Source organism: Artemia franciscana, chromosome 7 (assembly GCF_032884065.1).
Source record: "Artemia franciscana chromosome 7, ASM3288406v1, whole genome shotgun sequence".
Lineage (NCBI taxonomy): Eukaryota > Metazoa > Arthropoda > Branchiopoda > Anostraca > Artemiidae > Artemia > Artemia franciscana.
In genome coordinates this window covers 20,556,891-20,582,873 of record NC_088869.1, presented here as the reverse complement: position 1 = coordinate 20,582,873, position 25,983 = coordinate 20,556,891, and the positions used below count along the sequence as shown (strand labels likewise).

The 25,983-nt window shown below is 34.5% G+C and overlaps 1 long non-coding RNA gene across 1 annotated transcript; it reads right to left on the bottom strand.

Annotated features, from left to right (window-relative positions):
- Positions 1-1,866: 1,866 nt before the first annotated feature.
- Positions 1,867-25,587, bottom strand: LOC136028967 (uncharacterized). The gene is made up of 3 exons (XR_010617930.1): positions 25,380-25,587; positions 20,591-20,684; positions 1,867-5,464 (listed from the first exon to the last, which is right to left on the bottom strand). It is a non-coding gene; the product is annotated as an uncharacterized LOC136028967 (long non-coding RNA).
- Between the last annotated feature and the right edge of the window lie 396 nt (positions 25,588-25,983).

Sequence of the window (25,983 nt, the reverse complement as noted above, 5' to 3'; positions counted from 1 at the left end):
ATATATATATATATATATATATATATATATATATATATATATATATATATATATATATATATATATATATATATATATATATATATATATATATATATATATATATATATATATATATATATATTATAATTATAATATATATATATATATATATATATATATATATATATATATTATATATAATTATATATTATAATATTAATATGAAACTTAAGTGGTTGTGCGACAGTTTAAAAATCCTTTTCACTGACCGAAGCTGTTTCCCTCGTATTAATGCATAATTCATGCAGTCGGTACTGCACACTTATAGTAATAAAAACCGATTGTAATTCTAAATTATCCGTCGTCTTGGAATGAAAATTATGAAAAAAATTATTAATGACAACCCAAGGGATAATCTTCTCTCAGAAATCATGTTCACCAGGTGGCGCATGTCAAGCGTTTTCATGACTATCCCAAGCGTGACGGTACTTTGTGGCACGCATGGCATTCCGAGATGTAAATCAGGGGGGGGGGGTGGAAGGTCAGCGCCCTCTTGAGATAGCCTGAGTTCTGGAACACGAAAGGAACCAAACTCTCATAAAAGACTACGTTTAGCACCTTGTCACCAAGCTTTTTGCCTAAAATCCCCCTCTAAACAAGAAACTAAAAGCCTGTTTCATTAATAATTCCTCACTCCAGTTCATTAACCGTCATTCCTGATCAACAACACATTTTTTTTTCTGTGCCAACGACAGTGAAGATGAAGTATGATGTTAGAATTAAAAAATTAGAAAAAATCAGTGATTCGATTTCTAATGAAAAGTCTAAATATATAGCTATGCAAATTTTGGTAATAGCAACTGCAAAATTTAAAAATGAAGCGACGGTAAAAAATCAGCAAAATATCCATAGACCAGAGAAAAAAAAAACGGGAGTGGAAAATCAGGAAAAATACGCTAAAAACGTGTCCCACCGAAAATTATAGGAAGGTCTAACTTCCCTTTGAAGGTGTAGTTGTCTTGGGAGTAACAGATTAATAATTTTGAATTTACACGGACGAAAAGCATTCTAAAACGCTTATTTTCAAGTTTAAAAGTGGCAACACTGATGAAGATTGTAAAACTTCATAATTTTGAAACAGCCAAAAGAAAAATTTAAAAAAAACGCAAATTTCGAGTTTCATAATTGATGTCGATTTAATTAAAGGTATAGAGTTAATCAGGAGATTCTGATCGGTCCGCTGAGGTAGCGAGTTCTTATCAGTCCAAATAGATGCTAATTCGATTAGACCCCATGAACACGTGTTTACCTCTCGTGATGCGCGCTTAAGGCACTGAACACAGATAATATAATTTTTAAATATAGATAAAATAATTCGGATTATATAATTTAAAATATCAATCCATGGAAAATTTGACTTGAGTTAAGCTGGAGACAGCTTTTAAATCTACATGAATACTCTTAGTAACAATTAAAACTATTAATTTTTGTGCGATAATTATTTCAATCGAAAATTCTGAAATCACGCCTAACATGCACAACGAGAACTATAGTCAATGCTGGAATGTAGGAATAGAATTTGAATTCTGGAATAAATAAACCAGGCTTTTAAGAGAGAACAAACTAAAGAATACGAAAAAATAAACACTTTTAAAATGAAGTATGTTTATTGATCATAAATCGAATAAACAATTTTTTTCACTTATTATATTAAGAAACAATAACTTACAAGTATCGAGCAGAATTAAGAACATTAGTTTAAATAGAATAGTGAAATATAATATACAAGAAAATAAAGATAAAAGCAAAAAAGTTTACCGAATCGGTAGCATAAAATTAAATCAACTTGTAACCGGGATCAAAATTAGATTAATTTAAATTAGACACAAAGTCAAGGCTTTTATTTCTCAAATAAAAATTCTAAAAAAGTAAATCTTTCGCATATAAATACAAACAAAAAGCATGCATATAAATAGCTAGCAATAAATACGCAATAACAGGCCACTATTCACTGTTAGAACACAATAAGCACGATTTGAGGACCGTTTTAAGGCCAGCCTGAATCAGAAAGAGGACCAAAGACAAACATTTTGAAAACATAACAGTGAATAATGAATCAATCACTGTTATAAAATATCAACTTACTATAACTTAATACAATTTTACTAGTAAATGCATCATTTGAATATCTTAGGTTGCTTTTAAAAGGAAGATGTTCAGGACCAAGATTTTTTTTTCAAGAACAATCAAAAGAATTGACCTTAGGGGGGAGGGGGCTCCGACACGTCAAAATGATGTTTTAAAAGAATGTTTTTTTTTAGTTTTGCATACATTTTAAGTTTAAAAATTTCGAAGGGATATAAGCTTGTTTTTTTCTCACCTAGAAAAATTCCACTGCAGAGTTACGCAACACACATTACCAACTTAAAGCATCATGTTCAGGCCCACGGATCTAGACTTCAGCTTATTCAAGGTGAATAAAATCTGATTAACAAAAATCAACACATTTCTTATAAGGGGAATCCCCTACCATATGCTGTCTATGCCCCCCCCCTACACACACAATAGAGTTTAGACCTGTATATCTATTTTCGCCCATGCGTTAACATTGAAAACACTAGGGGAGGGGGGAAGCATATTTTTTACGAAGGAAATACCTACCATACCCTATATAGACACACGTGTTATTACTAGCCCTAATAAACAGCTGCATTATAGATTATACAACGAGTAAATACAACCTACCTTAAATAAAACAAGTACTTATATCGAAATATATCAGCACTGAATAGGTGGTATAGGAAAATATAATCTTGGATAATATTTTTATAACTTAATTATTGCGAAACTGAATAGCAAATAAATACTTATAATTTATAAGAAGTGTTTTGTTCACAAAACATGAATTTAAACAGATGACATTGATATCTGGTACGAAGATGGCTGTGTTAATACCTTTTGACAGAAAAAAAAAATTTGCCCTTTTGTTTAATAAAATAAATATGCATATATTTAACTTTTTTCAATTGAAATGTCCACTAAACATGGTTCATGAGTTCTTAAGGATTAACTACCCAAAGCAGAGTGAATTCAGGGGCTTCAAAACATGACCCATTTCTAGAACACCCTTAAGACTCCCCCCCCCAAATAAAAAGATTTAAAAAGTATTCAACAGAGGCTGGTGAAAAAAGGCCTACGGCACAAAATAATCACTACCCGAAATTTCAGTTCTGATTTGGACTGTTCTGATTCTAGAATGAAATCTAGAAGTCTGCATTAAAAAAGAAAACCGGAAATAAAAGAATCAATAGAAAGAAAGGGAATTAAGTTCACTTTTTACCAAAGATATTCTATCTCGCCTAACCACTCTCACTTTAAGCCCTTCTGCATAAGCCGGTACGGCTAGATTTTCTTGTAAGACGAAACTTTCACCCAACAGCTATTACGAAAATCCTTTTAAATGTACATTAATCATGGTGTTTTCTACCGCGTTGGATAACAAATGGGGACATTTGATCCTTGGGTGCTACCCTTCGTAACTAATCCAGCAGTCCGAAAATCCATTTAACAACTGAAATGTCTCTGAAAAAAGTAAGACCATATTTCATCCTTACCGCAAAAAGAAAGAACAAGGGTATCGTGCAAGAAAATTAGAAGGAAGTAAAAATTTGCCTTAAAAAGGGGACACCAAGGGGAGGAGGGTGACAGCTGAGACTTTTTGTCCATGGAGCACGGACCGAAGATGGCGCAATCCTTTATGCTGCTTCACAATCGAAAAATGGGGTACTTTGGAGGGCATATTGTTATAAAATGTCGCAATGTTTTACATATAAAACTGAAAAAAAGGAAAATTGTTTTCACAATTTGGGTTTATAATTGCTTATAATCGGCTGAGGCTTGTAAGAATGAGCAACTTTAACGCAAGGACTCACAAAATCTTAAATATGCCCCTGTCTCAAATATGTTCCATCTAATTCACCTGTTTTAAAGAATGTCCCCCTCCCAAGTTTATACATGTATGTATAAACTGCATAAAACTTTTATTAGTAAAATAGAAATAATAAAGAAGGCAAAAAGATGGGAAAGGGAGAATTAATGATACGTTCCAAATGGAATGAGAACTCAAATATGAAATGAATAAAAAAAAGTGCCATGTAAAATGAAAAGATACTTTAAAAACGCTTTAATTTATGTTTCAAGACATAGTTGGCTTGTGCTTACAAGAAATTAATATATTCATAAGGTGGGAAAAGTCGGTGATATATACTTTATAAATTAGATTCTTAGTATATCATTTTTCAACGTTACTGGAAGATGGCTGACCGAAAATTAGTGCTAGAAACGAGTAAGACTGTATCCATGGAGGAGAGTGCCGAGTTTGACCCCCACTCCCGAATTTTTTGTCCAACTCGTAAAAACGTAAACAAATGTTGATGCATTTGTTAAAGTTTCCTTTTACCCCCCCCCCCCCCAACAAAAACCCAGATACACCCTCGGAGGCAAGGGCTAAAGAACAACCGTCGAATCCAACTAGTACAAAACCAGCCGTTTTTAACGAATTTAACGGTACTCAAAGTGGCCGAGCATTAGAAAAAAGGGCGCAACCGCCGAATCTAGAAACTAAAAATTATTTAGTCTAAAATTTTAAAGGATGGATCGACAAGAGAATTTCCAAAATGGTCGAAGTTGTACTTGATAAAAAATTTTATTTTCAGAAATATGCAAAGTAGAATTATGTATGGTTGTGTTCTCCAGCTCAACTTAAAGTATAACGCTATTCTAGGCTTTAAGGTTCAATGAGATATACATTAATGTGTATTGTTTTCACAAGTAGAATATAGTGGTCTTTCCAAAAGTATTTACTACAAAAGAACTAATCGAATCCTATTTGCCTAAAAAATTGAAATGCCCAAAATCCCACAATTTTCGAAGGCCTAAACTACCTAAATACTGTGGCAAAAACACAAGTAGGATACATAACTGCCGGCATTCGTCACTTTAAAATTAAACATCAACTAAAAATGATGAACTTCACATAAAATAACCAGTGTTGTCAGGTTGTATAAACAATTTTGAATAAAAGACAGCAAACATTCCGAAAAAACTTGGTTCAATTAAGCACTGTCATCTCTTTTAACACAAGGCTTATCAATATCGGGGACAATATTGGCCAATGTTTGATGAAAGTGCTGCACATTAGTCAGATACAAATAGAACACTAGTATCAAATAATAAATAAATTTTCTACAATTTTTACATGAAGGCAAGTTTTGAAAAAAGGCCAAACCCCAGAAAATTAAGATGATCGAATAAGCTTAGCAGGGACCATCCCTAAGCCGGGTAAATAGGGGTAGACGGAGCCCTTTTGAAATATCCATAGCGCTAGAAACGGTGGATGAAGGTGGGGTTGGGGAGCCAGAGTCCAAACTCAGTCGATCCAAATCTGAACCCATTGAATCTACAGAAGACGGTGTGTCAAAGCCTAAAGTAAAGAAAAAAGATATTAAGAATAACAGAGGCAAAAAAAAACATGAATGAGAACATACAAATACAAAAAAATGACTAGCTAATTCAATTATAATTTCAAGTAAGTTGCCTTGTAATATTATCCCCAATAACTACCCCCCCCCCCAAAAAAAAAATATGGTAAGTTGTCATTTGTATTCACTTATGTAAGGATTGGATTGTCTTGATTAAGAAATGTGTCAATCAATCGAAGACTCCAAAAAATCTGCAGTAATCTCATTCAATAATAATAGACCCAATTTTATAGAGGTAAACAGTTACACTTTTGGAAAGGCGGTGAGTCTGCAAACGAGCAAAATACATAAATGCATTCCCTTCGACTGTAAGATAGGACCACGGGCTCTTGTGCAGGGGGGAGGGTATTAGGCTTTAGACCTTAGCCCCTCTCCTAAATCTTAGGATATTTGCAGATCTGCTATACTTCTACATATTTGCTGTGATTCACATGTCTTTTGTACGGCCGAAATTGTCGCTCCTCCTCGAAATGACGTCTCATGTACGCAACTGCTCGATTGACGAGGTACGCTTATTTAAATAACATTTTCCTTTAGAACTAGCTATTTTATGCTATGAGCAAGTAGCAACAACTTGGGTCTTTTTTCTTCTTTTTTTTAAACTGATAGTGTTTACCTTATAGGTGCACACAGTTCAATATATTAGGAAGGGAAGGAGGCTAAAAATGTATTAGGAAGCAATGTACTAGGAAGTCAAAAGCATAAAATGTATATAGTAGGTTCAAAATTTTTCAATTTCCCTGTTAAAGGGATTGGGAGAGTTCCCCGTCATTCATCATCCAAAAACACAATCCGAACTCCCAGCCTTCTATATAAAGAATAAAACAAGAGCTAAGAGCTCATATGGCACTTGTAACGAGGCGAGAAGAGCTAAGAGCCAAGAGATCATATGGTATGAACTCTAACAAAATTCTATGAATCAATAGATTGATTTAAAAAGGAAAATAAGAGGCTTAATGCCGGTCAAGATTTAAAATAAGAGCTCTGAGTCACAAAGTCCTTCTAAATATCAAAATTCATTAAGATCCGATCATCCACTCGTAAGTTATAAATACCTAATTTTTTCTAATTTTTCCTCTCCCTTTTGCCCCCCAGATGGTCGAATCTGGGAAAACGACTTTATCAAGTCAAATTGTGCAGCTCCCTGACACGCCTACCAATTTTCATCGCCCTAGCACGTCCAGAAGCACCGAACTCGCCAAATAACTGAACCCCTCCCCCCAACTCCCCCAAAGAGAGTAAATCCAGTACGATGCTGTCAATCACGTATCAAGGAAATTTGTTTATTCTATCCACCAAGCTTCATCCCGATTCCTCCACTCCAAGTGTTTTTCCAAGATTTCCCCCTCCAACTCCCCCCAATGTCAAAAGATCTGGTCGGGATTTGAAATAAGAGCTCTGAGACACGAATTCCTTCTAAATGTAATAATGTTTTCCAAGAATTCCGGTTTCCCCCTCCAACTCACCCGAATGTCACATGATCTGGTCGGAATTTGAAATTAGAACTTTAAAGCACAAGATCAATCTAAATATCAAATTTCATTAAGATCTGGTCACCCTTTCGTAAGTTACAAATACCTCAATTTTCAAAATTACCCCCCCCCCCCAATTCCACCAAAGAGAGCAGATCCGGTCCAGTTATGTCAGTCACGTATCTTAGACAAGTTTCTATTCTTCCCATCCAGTTTCATCCTGATCTCACCGCTTTAAGTATTTTCTATGATTTCTGGTCCCCCCAACTGCCCCCCCCCCCAATTACGCTTGATCCGGTTGAGATTTAAAATAAGATATCTGAGTAACGAGTTCCTTCTAAATATGAAGTTTCATGAAGATCCGATCACTCCTTCGTAAGTTAAAAATACGTCATTTTTTCTTATTTTTCAGAACTACCCCCCCCCCCCAATTGAGCGGGTCCATTCCAATTATGTAAATCAGGTATGCAAGACTTCTGCTTATTTTTGTCAAATCGGGAAGACGACTATTTTAATTTTATATAGTCTGGTCCCTGATACGCTTGCCCAATTTCATCGTCCTAGCTTACCTGGAAGTGCCTAAAGTAGCAAAACCTGGACTTTAGGTTTCCCCCCTCCAACTGCCCCCAATGTCATCAGATCCAGTCGGCATTTAAAACAAGAGCTCTAAGACACAATATCATTCCAAATATTAAATTTCATTAAAATCCAATCACCCGCTCATAAGTTAAAAATACTTCATTTTTTCTATTTTTTGCGAATTAAGCGGCCCCCCAATCTCCCCCAGATGGTCCAATCGGGAAAACGACTATTTCTAATTTAATCTGGTCCGGTACCTGATACGCCTGCCAAATTTCATCGTCCTAGCGTACCTGGAAGTGCCTAAAGTAGCAAAACCGGGACCGACAGACCGACAGACAGACAGACCGACAGACAGACAAACCGACAGAATTGGCGATTGCTATATGTCACTTGGTTAATACCAAGTGCCATAAAAAATATATTTAAATGAGACGGATGGCTGGTTACGAGTCATCTATGCGTTTTTTTTGTTTGTTTTTTTTTGCTTTTTTTAACGTAAGTTTATCAAAATCAATCAGTGGTCCCATCACCGACCAGAAATTTCAAGGGCCGTTCATAGGGCCTTATCCAGGGTTTTTGTTCGGTGCGAGTAAAAAATAGATAATTAATGCATCAGAATTTATTTAATCTTTGTTACGTTTTTACATCTCACAAACATTTCGGGGAAAGGGGGTCAAACCCCCTTATGCCCCCTCACTCCGTGGATATGGTAATTCAACCTCACTCCTTGGTAATTTATAGGTGACAATTTTTAGCTCTGGGACCATTCTACAATAGTAAAAAATATGACAAAATAAGTTATTTCATTTTCAGTTATTTTGTGCTACAAAATAACAATACAGTACAAAAAGGGGCAAAATTCAATTCGGCAACAACTTTTACACTGTCATAATATTTTCTATGCATTAAAGACCCTTACTTGAAAACTCAAAATCACCACAGACATCTCGATACACGGTGTCATTTTTTACTATTAAAAATTGCACAAGTTTTAAAATTATACTACAAAAAATTACCACTAAGCAGTATACAATTTATTAATCACGAACTTTGCCCACAGACTTATTTTGAGACCTATTTTAAGCGACAGTAGACTAAAAACGGAATTGTATCGGCTCACATCAGCCTCCGAGAGTGGGATTAAGTTTCACACAGAAGTGAGACCTAAGGCTTCTTGCGAGGGTCCTTGGGATAAATCTAGGTCGAATTAAGCCCCTTCTCCTTCCCACCAATTATTTGGACTGAAAAACACACTTGTTAAATGAACGTTGTTTCTTAAGATCTAGCAATTTTTTTGTTTGTTTAAGTGGTCGACGTCTAATGACCTTGTTTTCTCATGCACTTCCTTTCGCCTTGTATGAACTACTTTTGAAACATTATGTTTAGTTCCTTAATATGGCGTCATAATACACCAGTGGCGTAACTACGACTAAGTTATTAAATCAATGTAGTTATTAAGTCATACATCTATATCTATTATATATATAAATATATATTAAATACAGCCTAATATTTAATATATATATTTAAAATAATTTTTTAAATTTTAAAATAATTTTATATATATATATATATATATATATATATATATATATATATATATATATATATATATATATATATATATATATATATATATATGTAAATAAATAAATCTATTAAATATCTATTAAAAATCATAAGAATCATATATATGCAGTTAGTAACGACTAGTTCGCTACATACATGTTGACGATCCTGTATGCTGCTGTCAAGTATGGTATGTACAGGAAGGTGCAAGTCACGATTGCTTAGAGGGCTGCTACCTCCTTTGATCTGGATAAGTGTAGGGTCATGAAGGAAAGGCCAGTAATTATCTAATATCCAAGAATAGCGAGGCATCATAAAGTAACAGAAGGTACCATAAATATATCCCTATGAGGGAATCTCCTCCCAGTTACGAAAATCCCAAATAGAGATTAGTATAGACTAATATTATTTTGGCACATTGTCAGATCGTTGGATGGATCACGAGAGTTGAAAGTAATTTGATTAGAAAAGATGCAAAAAAAAGAGAATCTAGTTTTCACTCTTAGCAAATGCAATGTCAGGGGCATTTGAAGGAATAACTGAAAAAGAAAAGTTTGAGATAAAGCAGATTGTAAATCTGGGTTTTTGCTAAAATTAAGAATTGTCTTGGCCATCAGCTTTCATACCTTTTTTAGAAATGGCTAAAAATAAGCCAGAAATAGGGAAATAAATTTTTTTAAACTATGTTTTCATTTGTTTGCTTGGTAAAAGAATTGACCCAATATGATGTATTTAACCCTCTTTAGAAAAATACTACCCTATGCATAAGATGGAAAGAAACCTGTACGGACAAACGATATCCTGTCATTCAATGGGACATAAAACCGTACATTCTATATTGCCATGCTAGCTAGTTCTATGGGCCTCTGAGCTTAATGTACATTTGACCTAATCAATCATCATAATTCAATACAATAATTATGATATTTTTTTACAAGCAAAATTGCTTGAATATTTCAAGCAAATTAAGTTCAAGCAAAAAAATTTAAGAAGAGGGGGATGATCGCTCAATTTTGAGGGGTGAGATGATAAAATTTTGAAGAAATTTATTGTTTCTAGCAGTTTCGACTATAAAAGGCCAATCATCAGACAAAAAAATTACAATTTTGGTTGGTTATTTTTTTTTCTAGGACATGCATTTGCTTCTTATGGGTATGGAGAAAGCTTTTGCGTTAATATTAGCATATATTCATTGAAATTGGCTTCTAAAAAAATACCAATGCTCAACAATTATCGCTATTTGTTGATGCTACCTTTTTATCGAGAACTTTCTTATAAAGGTATACAGTTAAAAATCAATCAGTTAAAAAATTTTAATTTTAAAAACTTGCATTCCCAAAATTCTCATGATTATTCCGTAATCCTCCTATGTTACTTTTTAATTTACCCCCACCAAACAAAAACTTCTCTATACGCACAGGAGCCCCTCCATATATAAAACTTAATATTCAGATAAATTAAGAAGACATTTATTGTTTTTGACAGTTTTGACTATAAAACCCCACTCATCAGACAAAAAAATTACAATTTTTTTTAGTTATTTCTTTATATGACATGCATTTGCTTCTTATGAGTATAGAGAAAAGTTTTGCGTTAATATTATCATACATTCATTGAAATTGGCTTCTAAGAAAATACCAATGCTCAACAATTTTCGTAATTTATTGATGCTACCTTTTAATTGAAAACTTCCTTATAAAAGTATACAGTTAAAAATTTTAACTTTAAAAAACTTTCATCCCCACAATTCTTAAGAAAATTCCGTAATCATCCTATGTTACTTTTTAATTTGCCCCCCTCCCAAAAAAAACTATTTTATACGCATAGAACTCCCTCCATATATAAAACTTAAGATGTTCAGATAAATTTTTAAAATATTTATTGTCTCTAACAGTTTTGACTATCTAAGGCCAATCATCAGACAAAAAAATTGCAAATTTTGTTTGGTTATTACTTTATAAGACATGCGCTTTGCTCCATATTAGTACGGAGAAAGGTTTTCCGTTAATTTTCACATATATTCATTGAAATTAGCTTCAAAAAAATACCAATACTGGACAATTTTTTGCCATTTATTGATGCTACTTTTTTATTGCGAACTTCCTTATAAAGGTATACAGTTAAAAATCAATCCGTTGAAACGTCTAAACCTTAAAAAAATATTTATTCAATTTTTAACTACCCAAATTTGGGTAGGAGGGCAAATGGGGCCCCCCACACCTAATATTCTTGAACGAACGGTTAAAAGGCAATACACATATTAACCTGTGATTAAAACATGCTCCGCATAAATCAATGAACTATAATAGTACATGCATTTTCAATATTCCGAAAATTACAGCAAATTTCGTGCTATTTGGAGGCAAGCTTGAACTCAAAACTTGGAGCGGAGAAGGGGGTTACCAAGAAATCTGGGGATGTGATTGAAATCATTCACGTAAGACATAATGGTAATTTTGTATTATACAAAACACAGTCGAGAAAATTGCTGAGTGTAAGATCGGAGAAAGCCGGTTTCATAGTCACAAAGACATATGACAGGTGACAGAATGTATTGGACTTGTATGATTTCGGCTATATATTTGCAAAATAGGAGGCCTTTAGCAATAAGAAAGCCTTTAAACCAGCCTTTTTACCATAAAACTCGAAACTACGCTTCAGTTATTCGATCAGACTCTATTACATTAGGAACTACTTTAATTATCACCCAAAATATGTGTGAAAATAAAATATAAAAGCAAATAAATAATGTTTAATTGCAAATAAATCAAATGTTTACAACCATGTGCACTCCTTCTTATGAAAAATTAAAACCTTAGTTTCTTACATCATCATATATTTTTAGCAAAATCAGATGTATTTTAACCGTGTGCTTTCTTATTTCTGAAATCTAAAACCTATGTTTGTTAAATGCTTAGATATTTTTAATTAGAAATGATATATTTTAACCGTGTGCGTTCTTTTTATTAAACCTAAAGCCCAAGCTTCGTAAAAGATCAAAATCAAATGTATTTTGAACGTGCGTGTTCTTACTTCTCAAAACAATACAAATTTTTGATATGATCAAATATTACTCATATAACAAAATTTATTTTAACCGAAAACGTTTCTTTTCATGAAAACTAAACCCTAATTTTATTAAATGATCAAATATTATCTATGAAAATCAAATTTTTTTTCCATCTGTGCTCTCATGTCTGAAAATTTAAACGCAAGTTTCTTAAATTCTCAAATTTTTTTTTAATAAAATAAGATGTATTTTAACCGTGACCATTCTTTTTACGAAAACTGAAACCAAAGTTTCTTAAGTAGTCAAATTTTATTAAGAAATTCAGATGTTTTTTAATGTCTGCACATAGTCAAGTACTTGTCAATGGAATTTTCAAAAGCTAGAGATACATCAACAACTATTTTTTCCAGCGTTTTTTGTTTCTGGGGAATTTCTTGGTACTATTCCGAAAACTCATTATTTCCATAGATTCCATGGTTTGTTTCCAAGAATTAATTGAGCTGGTTCGAATCATTCCAATGACATCCCTATCACGTTGACTCGCTTGCTAATTATTCTGTGATGAAATAACAATGAATCGTTGCAGAGCTCTGACCATCTGGAGAGCAAAAATTATCATTAATTAAACGATGATTGAAATATCAACAAGTCTAGCTAAAGAACCTACGATAAAGATTCTTACATGTCAAAAACTTCAACTTCTGTTGAGAATTCTTCCAAAGGAGAGAAAAAACTAACACTTTTGTTCTGAATTTTCCAAAAAAGAGAAAGGTTCAATTTCTGTTCTGCAATTATGTTCTGCAAATATAAGTTATTTTGAAGGTAACAGTTTTTTTTATATTTTGGAATGAGAAAATGAAAGTGTATATGTAAGCTGGTCACTATTTCTTTTCTTCGTTAAGGCTGAACAGATTTTTTTTTGTCTTAGTTTGTTGGCGCTAGCAATAATACTACCACCTATAGGTTTAATGATCATATATTAACCCTCAAAGTGAGTCCATAGCTCCCCACTCTACCAAGTTATAAACTTAATGACCAAACATTATTACACATATTGTCCCTCTTTACCTTTCAGGTATTATATTGTTTTGAAGAGCCTTAGAAGCTTACTGAGTTACCCTTGGCGTCCATTCGTACTTCTTCTTCCCCGAAAACATCGACCAGCAGATTCTTGATCCATGCTGGGAAATTATCATTGGGAGCATCGAAAAAGAATAAAAAATTGTTTGCTCTCTTGGTGCAATAATGACTTAAAGCTGTGATGAGAATATTAATTAAGACTCCTCAACCCCCTTCAGAACTAACAGGCCAGAGCCCTTTATTATGCTGAAAGGGAATATTAATCAAAGGATCCTCAAAGTCCTTCTTAGAGGAAACAGTAAAAGGCATTTAAACACTAGAAAGCGCTATTTTTAGAAGCATAGTTGTTAACCTGATAAGAATGTCATAATAATTAGCTATTTCCTCAAAACAATATTGAGGGCCCCTAATACTTTCTCTCATTATTAAGTTGAAAAAAAAGTAATCCATTATTAATCTTGGGATTAGGATCATCAAATCTCCTTCTTAGAACGCTTTTAAACATGAGAAGCAGGATCTTAAGGAAACGCCTGATTTTCAAAACATCCCTAATAGCTAAAAACATGACGAAAAGTCTATTTCCTTTAGGATCGAGGGTATTCTCAAAAATGTTGAGCTGGGGCCCCCTTTATTAACCCAAAAGGAATGCGTTACTTTTTAAAGATGGGGCATATAATCAATATTCTTAATAGTCCCCAGAAAAATTTATTGTTTAGCGAAAAGCCCTTCAAAAAAGGATTATTTTTAGGATGGGGCAATAACACTAACTCCCACCCCTTATATTCAAGTTATATCCCCCACGCCGTAAAAACATAAAGTTTGTACAACTTTACGAGAAATATCAATAAGATTTAATTACACTAAAATTGACAGCTCCATCCTGGTTGGGAGCAGAAGACTCAACATTTTTGCCACGGAGATGGGGGGTTAGAAGGCCAACAGTCTTACTGGCATCGAGATTGGGGGGTTGAAGGGGCAGCATCATGCCCTTGCATGGGCCCCGTTGGTCTTGATGGATCAGCATTCATGATGACAAAAGATCTTGAGTGTTTGGCATTCTCCTTGTTTCTCTGGTAGACCACGGAAGGTCCTGCATCTTCTCTTTGCAGATCGGTTACATCGTGGACCTTCGCCCTTTTTAGACAAGTTGGATATTGCTCCGATTTTCCCCGAAAAAGAAACTAAATTTAGTTTTTCATGTAGTGAGAAACTGCATCTTATTTTTAAGACGTCCCCACTTAAATTTAACTCACCACCTATCGCACCCTCATATATCTTGACGATAGGGGATCCCCCAAAAATACAGCAATGCTATGGGACTATTAATGGTAAAATATGAGTAAAGCCCTTTCCACTATGAGGAATTCAAACTTTCTTAACCTTAGTAAGGCAGAAAAATTTGAAGCAGCGAATATCCCAGTCCGTAAACTTGTGTTTCATTCTTGCTATAATAAAGTAAAAGAAAGATATTCTTTACGCATATTCCGCAATTGAGCTTCTAGTTGCCCATATACTCATGCCCTCAAGCACATTATTGAAATTCTTATCATATGTTTTTTTAATTTTTTCCAAATAACTTGAGCTTAATATCAACCTATGCCACTTAAATTCAACTCATTGCACCCTACTCCTTTTATATTGACGTTAGAAACCATAACTTTTACGTCCTGTGACTATAAAAGAAACTTTTTCAAAGAAAAGTAATGATTTCGGCTGAACGAAAATAAAATCAAATAATCTAGCTAAGTGAAGGTGAGGTATGCAGTAAACATAGGGGAAAATGTGGTATTTAACAGAAAAACTTGAATTATTTAATACCAATGATCGTATGTATTTTTATTCCGCGCTTCATTTTTTTAATTTTATTTGCTCTATAATATAGTACAGGAGAATATGCGCCCCTTTTTTCACGATTAAGTCGCAATAATAGGTTATGTTCACCCCTTAAAATGGAAGTAGTTAGAAATTTATATCGCCCTCCTTAAAAATCGTAAATCAGGTTTAGCCATAACACGCCAATTTGCGATTCACAAGAGGCTGGTAAGAGCCCCTTTCATGCAAATTTCAGAAGCGCAGCTAACTGGCAGAAAATACGCCTTTATACGATGAAAGCTATCATTAACGGTTCAAACCAGCCTATGTCTTTGTTACCAGGCTGCTTGAAAGCGGTTTAATAGCGTTTTACTGACTTTTGCAAGAAAAAGAGGTTATTACAGCATTGGGAGAATCATGCAATCGAAGAAGGGAGGTTTTTTAGATGTTTATCTAATATAAAGAATTATAGTGTGTTCAGTTTGGCAATGCACTCCTTATTGGTGCGGGAGGCCTATAGGAAGAGAGACTTACCGAATGATATCTTAGAGACGTGTCTGTTTTGTAAAAGCTGACACATCATGTTCAAAACCTTATGTATGACTGATGAAATTTCCATTCTAATACCTGTTTTATACCCCCTCCCAGGGCAGACGGAATCACTCCACTATTCCATGAAATCAATATTCTTTATCACGGTTCTCCACATAGAAAATAGTTGCAAAATTTCTAGCATGAAATAGCGGTGAAGCATGACAATAATGGGAGGACGTAAGGAGTATGCCCTTATTTGAAGGAGGAACCTGAAGGTTTTTAAAATGAAATCTAGATTTGGTGGGGGGACTGAAGGTTTTTAGACAACTAAGGAAATTCTGGAGTAACGTAGACCCTGGAGGTTTTATCAAGACTCTTTATTACGTAATAACCACGGTAATCCTGGAGTAAGGAAGCTTTGGCCCTCGTAGGTCTATTAAAAATAAACTATTAGGTAATTACCACATGAGTCTTTTAGAAAACGTTCCCCATGACGTAACAAACACCTGCATCTCTTAGAAAACGTTCCCTGTGATGTAGGTGTACTATATACATACACTATAGTACCGCATCAGACCCAGATGTGCGTAATAATTTCTTTAGGGACAAGTAGCTGCAATTGCACACCTGCTATCTGCCTGGTTAAAAGCAAAGAGGCATCACTACTAATATCTAAAATCCACATTATCATCGTTTTATTCTTTAGTCTGAAGTCTTATGGTAGTAAATCAGTAATTCCAGTTGAATTAAGAAATTCTATTGTGGATTCAATTCCTCCTTCCTATTTATCCTTTACAGATGCTGAAATTACGCGATGCTTGTTCAATTATAAATTCGGAAATAATTAAATTATACAAGAGCATAATTACCGTATTACCCCAAAGTTTTGTTTGCAATTCAATGTAATATTTTGCTATTTCTTCTTTCATCCCTTTTTCTCTAGCTGTTTAGAGTAATTTGACATCTTTTGTAATTATGCTCAGAGGATTTTAGTAGATGGGAGCTCGAAACCTTTACAAAATAGATATCCAATGTGTCGAATTCGACTGTATAATTGTCATCAAGATAACTTGCCCTCTTGAGAATATCTTTCCCTTTTTTGAAAATCAGAGAAATTTTTCTCAAGCTTGTATCTTCAGGTGAGTTGCTTTAAGCTTTATGAATATTTTGGTATCGGAATTAAAATGTAATGCCAGTTGTAAATTTTGCTATCAAAACTTCCTTTTTTAAGACTTCGGCTACTATTAGTACGCGTCGCTCCTACCTTGCCCGTTACCTGTTGCCTTGAACTGTTTGATTGATGCCTTCAACCCTCTATACTATGTAAAATAGAAAATACCTGGTTAGTTAATAATGATCTACTGTTCAGAATCAATTTTATATTGTACGGAGCTTATGCAAGCCAGATACGTATGCGAGATTTTCTTTGGCGGTGAGTGGTATTAATTTTTTTTTGGTTGGGGGCAATAATAATAAAAAAAAAAATGCATTCGATAATCTAAGTAAAAATTACCCAGAATTTCAAAAAAATTGAGGGCTTGGGGGAGACCAAGATCCCGATAACCCCCTCCTCTTGCGTATCTCCCTGATGTAAGCCATCGTAATAGGTATATCTATTTAATGGGAAATAGCTTTTTAAAATTCAACTGCTTTTTTGTATCTCATTTCAGACAGTCGGATTACAATTATCAATTATGATTAAGTAACAGTTTTATTGTTTTTTTAGGTACCCAAAAATATTTCTTCACAACTAAAATTTCACTTTGGAGTCATTGACTTCTTTTTTATTTGTCCCCTTGAAGTAATGTTGTAGGCTATTATGGAGTTTTCCTGCACTTCTGGCAAATGTTTAATTATAGAGCTTTGTTGTCAATGACGGTAGATTTGAATCATTTATTTTCCTTTTCAAACAGATCTAAAAACAGAAAAAAAATTGTCGGGGAGAGAATATTAAGGAGACTGCTTGAATTCACTTCTAGGTCACCTAGCAAAAATAGATATAGATGCAATTTGAGTTGTCTCTTTTGCAGACAGATGACCTAACGGACATTGCTTAACGCTTTAGCTGTGAGAAAAATATGCGGGGGATGAGAGTGATTGACCAAAAGCTTGGTCGGATAGAAGAAATACACAATAAACATTTTACATAGGTCAACCCAGTTTGTCAGTTCTTGCAACTAACTAACTAATTGCAACTAATATTGTAATCAAATTGGTCAATTATTGGCGCCCTCGTCATAATGTCTCCCCCACCTAAGATTTTTCTTTAGATCCGCCTTTGTCTTTCCAAATGACCTTATTGTGTCATTTTTCATTTTCATTTATGACCTTATTGGGGAGAGGGGAAGGCCGAATCCCCTACTTGTGAGAAGTTGACAGAAGTGTCTGGAACCTCTTGCTTTTGGAAGAGAAAGTAAACAAAGAGAAAAAAAAATTGTTACATACAGGAGTGAGTGGTATTCCCGGCTAAGTGGTGAAAAATACCACCTTCACGATTTTTTTTTTTTTTAATGTTATAACCTCAGTAAAAGTTGAATATTTGAGCTTCAAAATGCATTTGTCTGAAACTTAAGTATATTAGACAACTTCGTGATTGCCCACTTCTTTGAGTCTAGGCTATGGAAGCTTCAATTTAAATCACTAGTATAAATCCCTTTTGCCACACCTTAAGATCTTATCTGAAAGTTCACACCTCTGAGATGATTGCCATGACCGTTCACTAAGCTGTTCTCAAGAAGATGAGGAGTAGGTCAGCTGGAACAAACTGTGATTGAATATATATACTCCTGATACTCCCTTCGTGAACAGTTTAGCCAACAGTTTTTGACAACTATCCCATAGGTGTAAAATGTTGAATGCCGCCTTAAAATGTTGAATCCAAAAAGTTTTAAGTTGACACTTCTCAGGAACGGATAAGGGAATTAAATTGTAGTTTTCAGAGAATTTTGAGGGGGGTGCTGAGCTAAATAAAAGGACACTATGTTCATCTAGGTTGTCAGAATAAGTATATTTGTAATATCTCAGAAAATTCTAAGGCTATCAACAAATAACTTTCAGGGATTGGCGAGGAGGATATCAAACAGAATCAAAGGGTATTTTGCACAAAAAGGTTGCAATGGAAAAATATCTCAAATATCTCAAATAATGCAAAATATCTCAAAATCCAGCACTTTTGCAGAATAATCTGTCTTTGGTGGGGTATCCAGATTTTTTTGAGGGTTGAGGAGATTGCAAAATAATTTTTTTGGGGGGAAGGGGGCTATAAAAAAAACTTTAAAAATACATCAAATATGTTTTATATTTTACTGTTTGTTACGTTTTCACGAGTCGGACAAACTAAGCTGTTGTCTAATAAGCGATCATCAGGATAATCTGTGTTTAGAGGAGTATCCAGGATTTTTTTTCGAGGGTTTATGAGATCGCAAAAGAGTATTTTTGGGGGGAAGGGGGTAACAGAAAAACTTTAAAAATACATCAGATATGTTTTATATTTTATTTTTTGTTACGTTTTTACGAGTCGGACAAACTAAGCTGTTCTCTAATAAGCGATAAGCAGGATAATCTATGTTTGGAGGGTTAACCAGGATTTTTTTAGACAGTTGAGGATATTGCAAAATAATTTTTTTGGCGGAAGAGGGCTACAAAAAAAACTTTAAAAATACATCAAACATGTTTTATATTTTACTTTTTGTTATGTTTTTACGAGTCGGACAAACTAAGCTGTTCTCTAATAAGCGATCAGCAGGATAATCTGTGTTTAAAAGGGTATCCAGGTTTTTTTTTCGAGGGTTGCGGAGATTGCAAAAGAATTTTTTTGGGGGGAAGGGGGCTACAGAAAAACTTTAAAAATACATCAAATATGCTTCATATTTTACTTTTGTTACGTTTTTACGAGTCGGACAAACATTTTACTTTTTGTTATGTTTTTACGAGTCGGACAAACTAAGCTGTTCTCTAATAAGCGATCAGCAGGATAATCTGTGTTTAAAAGGGTATCCAGGATTTTTTTCGAGGGTTGCGGGGATTGCAAAAGAATTTTTTGGGGGGAAGGGGGCTACAAAAAAACTTTAAAAATACATCAAATGTGTTTTATATTTTACTTTTTGTTACGTTTTTACGAGTCGGACAAACTAAGCTGCTCTCTAATAAGCGATCAGCAGGATAATCTGTGTTTGGAGGGGTATCCATGATTTTTTTTAGGGGGGGGGCTGATGGAATGGCAAAATAATTTTTCGGGGGGAGGGCTACAAAAAAGCTTTAAAAATACATCAAATATGCTTCATATTTTACTTTTGTTACGCTTTTACGAGTCGGACAAACATTTTCCTTTTTTTATGTTTTCACAAGTCGGACAAACTAAGCTGTTCTCTAATAAGCGATCAGCAGGATAATCTGTGTTTAAAGGGGTATCCAGGATTTTTTTCGAGGGTTGCAGAGATTGCAAAAGATTTTTTTGGGGGGAAGGGGGCTACAAAAAAAATAAAAATGCATCAAATATGTTTTATATTTTACTTTTTGTTACGTTTTTACGAGTCGGACAAACTAAGCTGTTCGCTAATAAGCGATCAGCAGGATAATCTGTGTTTGGAGGGGTATCCAGGATTTTTTGGGGGGCTGATGGAATGGCAAAAGAATTTTGCGGGGGGAGGGCTACAAAAAAAAACTTTAAAAATATATCAAATATGCTTCATATTTTACTTTCTGTTACATTTTTACGAGTCGGACAAATATTTCGGGGGGGAGGGGGGTTCAAACCCCCTAGCCCCCTGGATGCGGCCTTGTCTGTGTTCAATTACTTCACAATATCCTTTTCTGTGTGTCCGTGTTGTTCTGCTGATTTTCCCTTTGCGGAGAGCTTAGCAAACAGTTTTAGGCAGCTATCCCAAAAGTGTTAAGAATGGTAGATACCGCCTTTAAGTGTGACACTAAGAAAATTTTTTAACAGAACGCAAATCTTAAATTTCAAAGTTCAGAAATAAGTACATTAGGAAAAGAGAAACTATATATACCTTTCTATAAAAGACTATCGACCGGGAAAGAGAGTTGCAAACCGAGGCGAGTTCGAAAGTGTTTAATTGAATCGCATGGTAGTTGCAAGAGACCCTATGAAGGAGAAAAGCCGTTATTTCTACTAGTAAGGCAGGTATAAGGTAGAACAGACGACACTTAAACAATAAAAAAAATTGTATAAATGTTAAGAATGAAAAAATATTACTTGAAAATTCTAATTCTTATTTTGCAGAAAGTTAGTTCTTTTATTGTTTCATATTTTCAAAATGAGAGGATTTATGTGTCTAAATTTGCTTTAAATATTGAAATCTTTAGTTCGTCACTTTTATCAAATCTGAGCTTCTTATGATTATGTTTACTTTATTACCATAATGGCCTGGTATTAAAAAACTGGACTTAACTACTAAAAACTACTGTTTCTATAATAAGAGTGGTGAGATCAACCCCTAAGCATCAGCACTATCAAGGAGGCACACTCGTGCCTCTATAAAGAGGCGACACACGACAATGTTAAGCGATCTTCGGTTCCAGTGGTCGCAGACGGATGGGGAGGGATGCATTTCGTAGCCCGAGCTCCAACTAAGAAACCTGCAAAATTTCATCCCCCTCCAACTTTTTCTTCATGGGGAAAATCTGGCCGAAAGTTTCGACCTGTCAACCCAAGCCCCCCTTTAACGTTGTCCGATCGGGCTGAAATTCACAAGTTAAGGTCCCCTAAGGCCCAGGAGCTTATCCGCGAAATTTCAGCTTGATCCGATAACTCCTTCCCTGTTTTCCAGAAACCACGCATAGCCACTTAAAATTCATTTACTTTTTTTTTCGCCACGCCTACAGGTCACATCCGACATCGGATCTGGGTGTACGAAGACTCATTCGATGCGGAATTCTCCGAGTAAGTGCCCATGAAAGTTTCGTAGGAAAATCTTAACCCCCCGAAAGTTTCGACACTCCAACCCCCCACCCCTTTTAACGTTGTCCGATCGGGCTGAAATTCACAAGTTAAGGTCCCCTACGGCCCAGGAGCTTATCCGCGAAATTTCAGCTTGATCCGATAACTCCTTCCCTGTTTTCCAGAAACCACCCATTAGCTATTTAAATTAACGGATTTCTCTCCATAAGAGCCCATGTTAATTTGAAATTTTTAAAAGCTATTGAGAAGTTATATTTACACACATGCAAGTTATTAGCTCAGTTGGTAGAGCGTGAGACTTTTAATCCTCTGGTCAAGGGTTCAAGTCCCTTACGGGCGATTTTTTTTCACAACATCAAAAAAATTTTGATAACACCTGGACAGCTTATCATTTGAGAGATAACAGAGTATTAGCTTCTTATGAGCAAAAGAAACATTTCGGTCATTCTATCTATTTTTTTTCTATTTTATACAATGATTTAAAAGCGGGGGTGGGTTCCTCTCCTAATTCCTGTACGAGGAGTACAGGAACTATTAAATTACATCCACCAAGGATTGTAGAAAAACGTACAGAATTAATATGAAAAAAAATTAAACCTGTACAAAAGAGTCTTTAAAAGCGGGGGGTTTGCCTCTCCTAATAGTCTTCTTATAGTCTTTATAGTCTAATAGTCCCATGTTAATTTTTGAAATTCTTAAAAGTTACGAATATCAACATTCAAGTACATCAAAATAATCAGCTCGGCACGGCGAGAATGACTGCAAGCATCATAAAAATCCAGCTCCATTCCAGAAAAATTTTTGATAACACCTGGACAGCTTATCATTTGAGAGATAACAGAATATTAGCTTCTTATGAGCAAAAGAAACATTTCGGTCATTCTATCTATTTTTTTTTCTATTTTATACAATGATTTAAAAGCGGGGGGGGGGGCGGCAGCCATCCAAGTTCCTCTCCTAATTCCTGTACGAGGAGTACAGGAATTATTAAATTACATCCACCATGGATTGTAGAAAAACGTACAGAAATAATATGAAAAAAACTTCGTTTTCTTAAAGAGTTAAAGAGGCTGCGTCCCAAAGTCGAACCTTAAAACGTACAGGAATTAGAAGAGGCAGTTGGGGGGCTGCCGCCCCCCAAACCCCCAGCTTTTAAAGACTCTTTTGTACAGGTTTTTTGTTTTTTTGCTAACCCCCAGCTCTTGGCTTCGGAAAGGCCCTCTTTTAATTAACAAAAAATTGAAATGAATGAATAATGGAATAACTTCGAAAAATGTTAAACACAAGAGGACAGGAGAACCATTGCGCCGAAACTAGTAATTAGTAACAATGAAGTCCCCCCCCAAAAAAAAACCCTGTACAAAAGAGTCTTTAAAAGCTGGGGGTTTGGGGGGCGGCAGCCCCCCAACTGCCTCTTCTAATTCCTGTACGTTTTAAGGTTCGACTTTGGGACGCAGCCTCTTTAACTCTTTAAGAAAACGAAGTTTTTTTCATATTATACTCTTTTAACGACGGGGAATCCCGCTAGACATTTATATTAAAAATATCACATAGAAATTTACTTCAACATATGCTTCTCCCTTAATAGTTATCTTGCAATCTATAAATCCCACCAAAGGTCTCATGGCCTGTAGGAGGGGGGTTATGAAGTAATTATCATAACATTAAACATTTAAACGCTTAACAGGTAAAGCAATTGCTTCATAAAAACGGAGAAATAAAAAAAACAAAAATAAAATAAACGTAAGGAAACAGTGTTCATTAAATAAGCTTTATCAACCTGTAATTAATCACAACGTCTATAACTATAATAATAACAATAGAAAAAAATTGGATAACTCTATACACGTCAAGAAAAGATGAATCATATGGAAATCATACTTCTTTTTTACAAATCTTTTAAAGGTGCCAAACAAGTGGTATTCCCAAGCCGAATGGGGGAAGGTGTTTCATAACAAATGACACGCAAAACGCAACGATAGGATTAAAATCTGACCTTATTGTTAGTGTATGCGGAAATTGGATATTTAGAGAACTAAGGAGCTGCTAATTTGATCGATGACACACAAACGAAGACGTAAATATGAGGGACCTAGGAATATCAGCATAGAGCTGACGAAAAGGGAAAGACGCACAGGAAAGAATATGAAGCTATTCAATATCAAGTAACGGTTTAGTTGTTGAACGATTTGCATGCCGGATGAGATTTATAGCTTTATTGTAAGTGTTCGAAAGCGGTTTGAAAAACGAAGCCTTAGGAAATATGAATTTCAGATAGTTGAGGACAAGCCTGATATGTACGAGAAAAAAATTAACATTAAATTTAGAAAGATTTAGAACAAGAGGGATAGTATCAGGGCAAGCTTAGGGACAAATATGTGACCACACAGCAGTAGGGCTTCTCAAACTAAAAACAAATAAAATATAAATACAAAATCATAAAATAAATATAATATAATGCATAATAGAAATATAATATAAAGTTAGCTTTTCAATAATCCTAAGCTGATCGCCTATACTTTAGAATTTTAGCTCGATAGTATCTTGACAACGTTTATACCCAAATTGTTGCTTTGTAGCACAAATTGGTAGCTTCTAGCACTTTACTTTGGTCGGATTGGTTTTACTTAAATAATTATTTTCTTAAGCTTTTACATTCAAATATTTGGAGTTTTCTTAGTCCTGACATTTGGTGTAGAGGTATAAGGACTATGTACACAGAATGTTACCCTTCAGTTTTAGGTATTCAAATTAAGGTCGCAAACAACTTACACATTAATATCTTGGAGCTCTTGTTAACAACAAAAAAAACCTGGGAAAACCCACAGAAAAATTTAAAATAATGCTTTGAGAATAGTACAACAGTGACAAAACGCAAGTTTCCAGGTTTTTCATGGTTTAATTGTGTTTGTTGAATGAAAACGGAAACAAATAAATTTTAAATGCGCTTTGCAACAAAAACGCACTTTGAGATCCATAAACACCGAAGATTCTTCACTAGCATACAGTACGGCTCCCACTTCCCTCTTCGACCTAATCACTCGCCTCTTCAATAAATCAAATCAAATAACCTTAATATTAGGATCCCTTCCTTTCTCCACAGACATCAGATAAAGCAAATCTAGAACTTCACCCAATTTGGATTATCTTTAATTTGTCCTTCTTTTATCTCAGTATTTCTCTGAAAAGCCTTTGAAAGATCCAAGGGAGCTTCCTCGTCTTGTGGATACAATCAAACACCAAATAGAACAAAGTCAAAAGAAACGCGACTATAATGTTTGGGATATACCGCGTTATACCCAGTGGTATAACGTTTTATTTTATTAATGTTTCCTTCTATAAAGCCCCCAATACAGACTATTACCGAACTTCATTCCTTTGCTTCCAAACGCAGGTTAATTAAAGTATACGTTATTAAATAGTGTGAATAAAACCAAAGACACTTTTCTCTATGACTTAAATCTCTACGAGCCTTAATGAAGCTAAATTGAGTGTCATTGTAGAAAAATAGATTTAATTTTTGAATTTAAGGCACCTGAAGGTTTGTATGTATGTGTTTATTATCAGTAACACAGAATTTTGGTAACCCGTATTAAACTGTTCGTGGTAGCGAACTGTAAGCATGGAACAACTCGTCGGACAGTAATCGAAATTCTAAAAAAAAATAGAATTCGGTGAACAATTGATGTATCTAAAGAACCGGGTTTCTAAGCTTATTAAATTAAAAACTTTTCCACAACACATGTTTTTCAAAGAAGCGTATAACTACCATAATTCACTATCGATAAATCAATCAAACTCAAAGCGAACAGAAATTACAATAAATAGCCGAGTCACACCTAAAAAGAGCAAAAATCAACATTAGTACGGCTGATTACCTCTATGCCTTTTCAAGACCAGAACATAATTTGCACTTTTTGAAAGCAAACAAAGGAATGACTGTAGATTGTCAGTTTAATTGGCATGCACTGAAATTCCTTCCTTAGAGTTTTGATAGCTTTTTATTGATGAAAGTAAAAACATTTAAAACGTGTTTTGTTTCATTTGGAACAGTAACATTAAAACTTTAAATGAGTAACGTTAGTAACAAACAGAAACTTTTCCGTATATAAGGGGGGCTATCGCTTCCTCAATCCTCACTCTTGACACTGAAGTTTAATTTTTTGTTACAATTCTTTAAGAAAGACTACTTAAACACAAGGCCTGTTAAAACTGAATGAAAATTATTTCCGTTTAAAAGTGGTGTAAGAAGCAGAGATTAAGGAAAGAGTAGCCCCCCTCATATACAAAATAATTTCGGCTTATTTTAAGGTTTAATATTACTCATAACTTTCGGCTGGAAAAAACTTCTTTTTTTTTCATTATAGAATGCTTCTGACTAGTGCCTTGGTAACATATATATTGGATATTCTAGCCAGGATTTTAAAACTGTACTTATTACGAAACATCACTCGAACTAATGGAAACCCGTGAGTGTTGAAA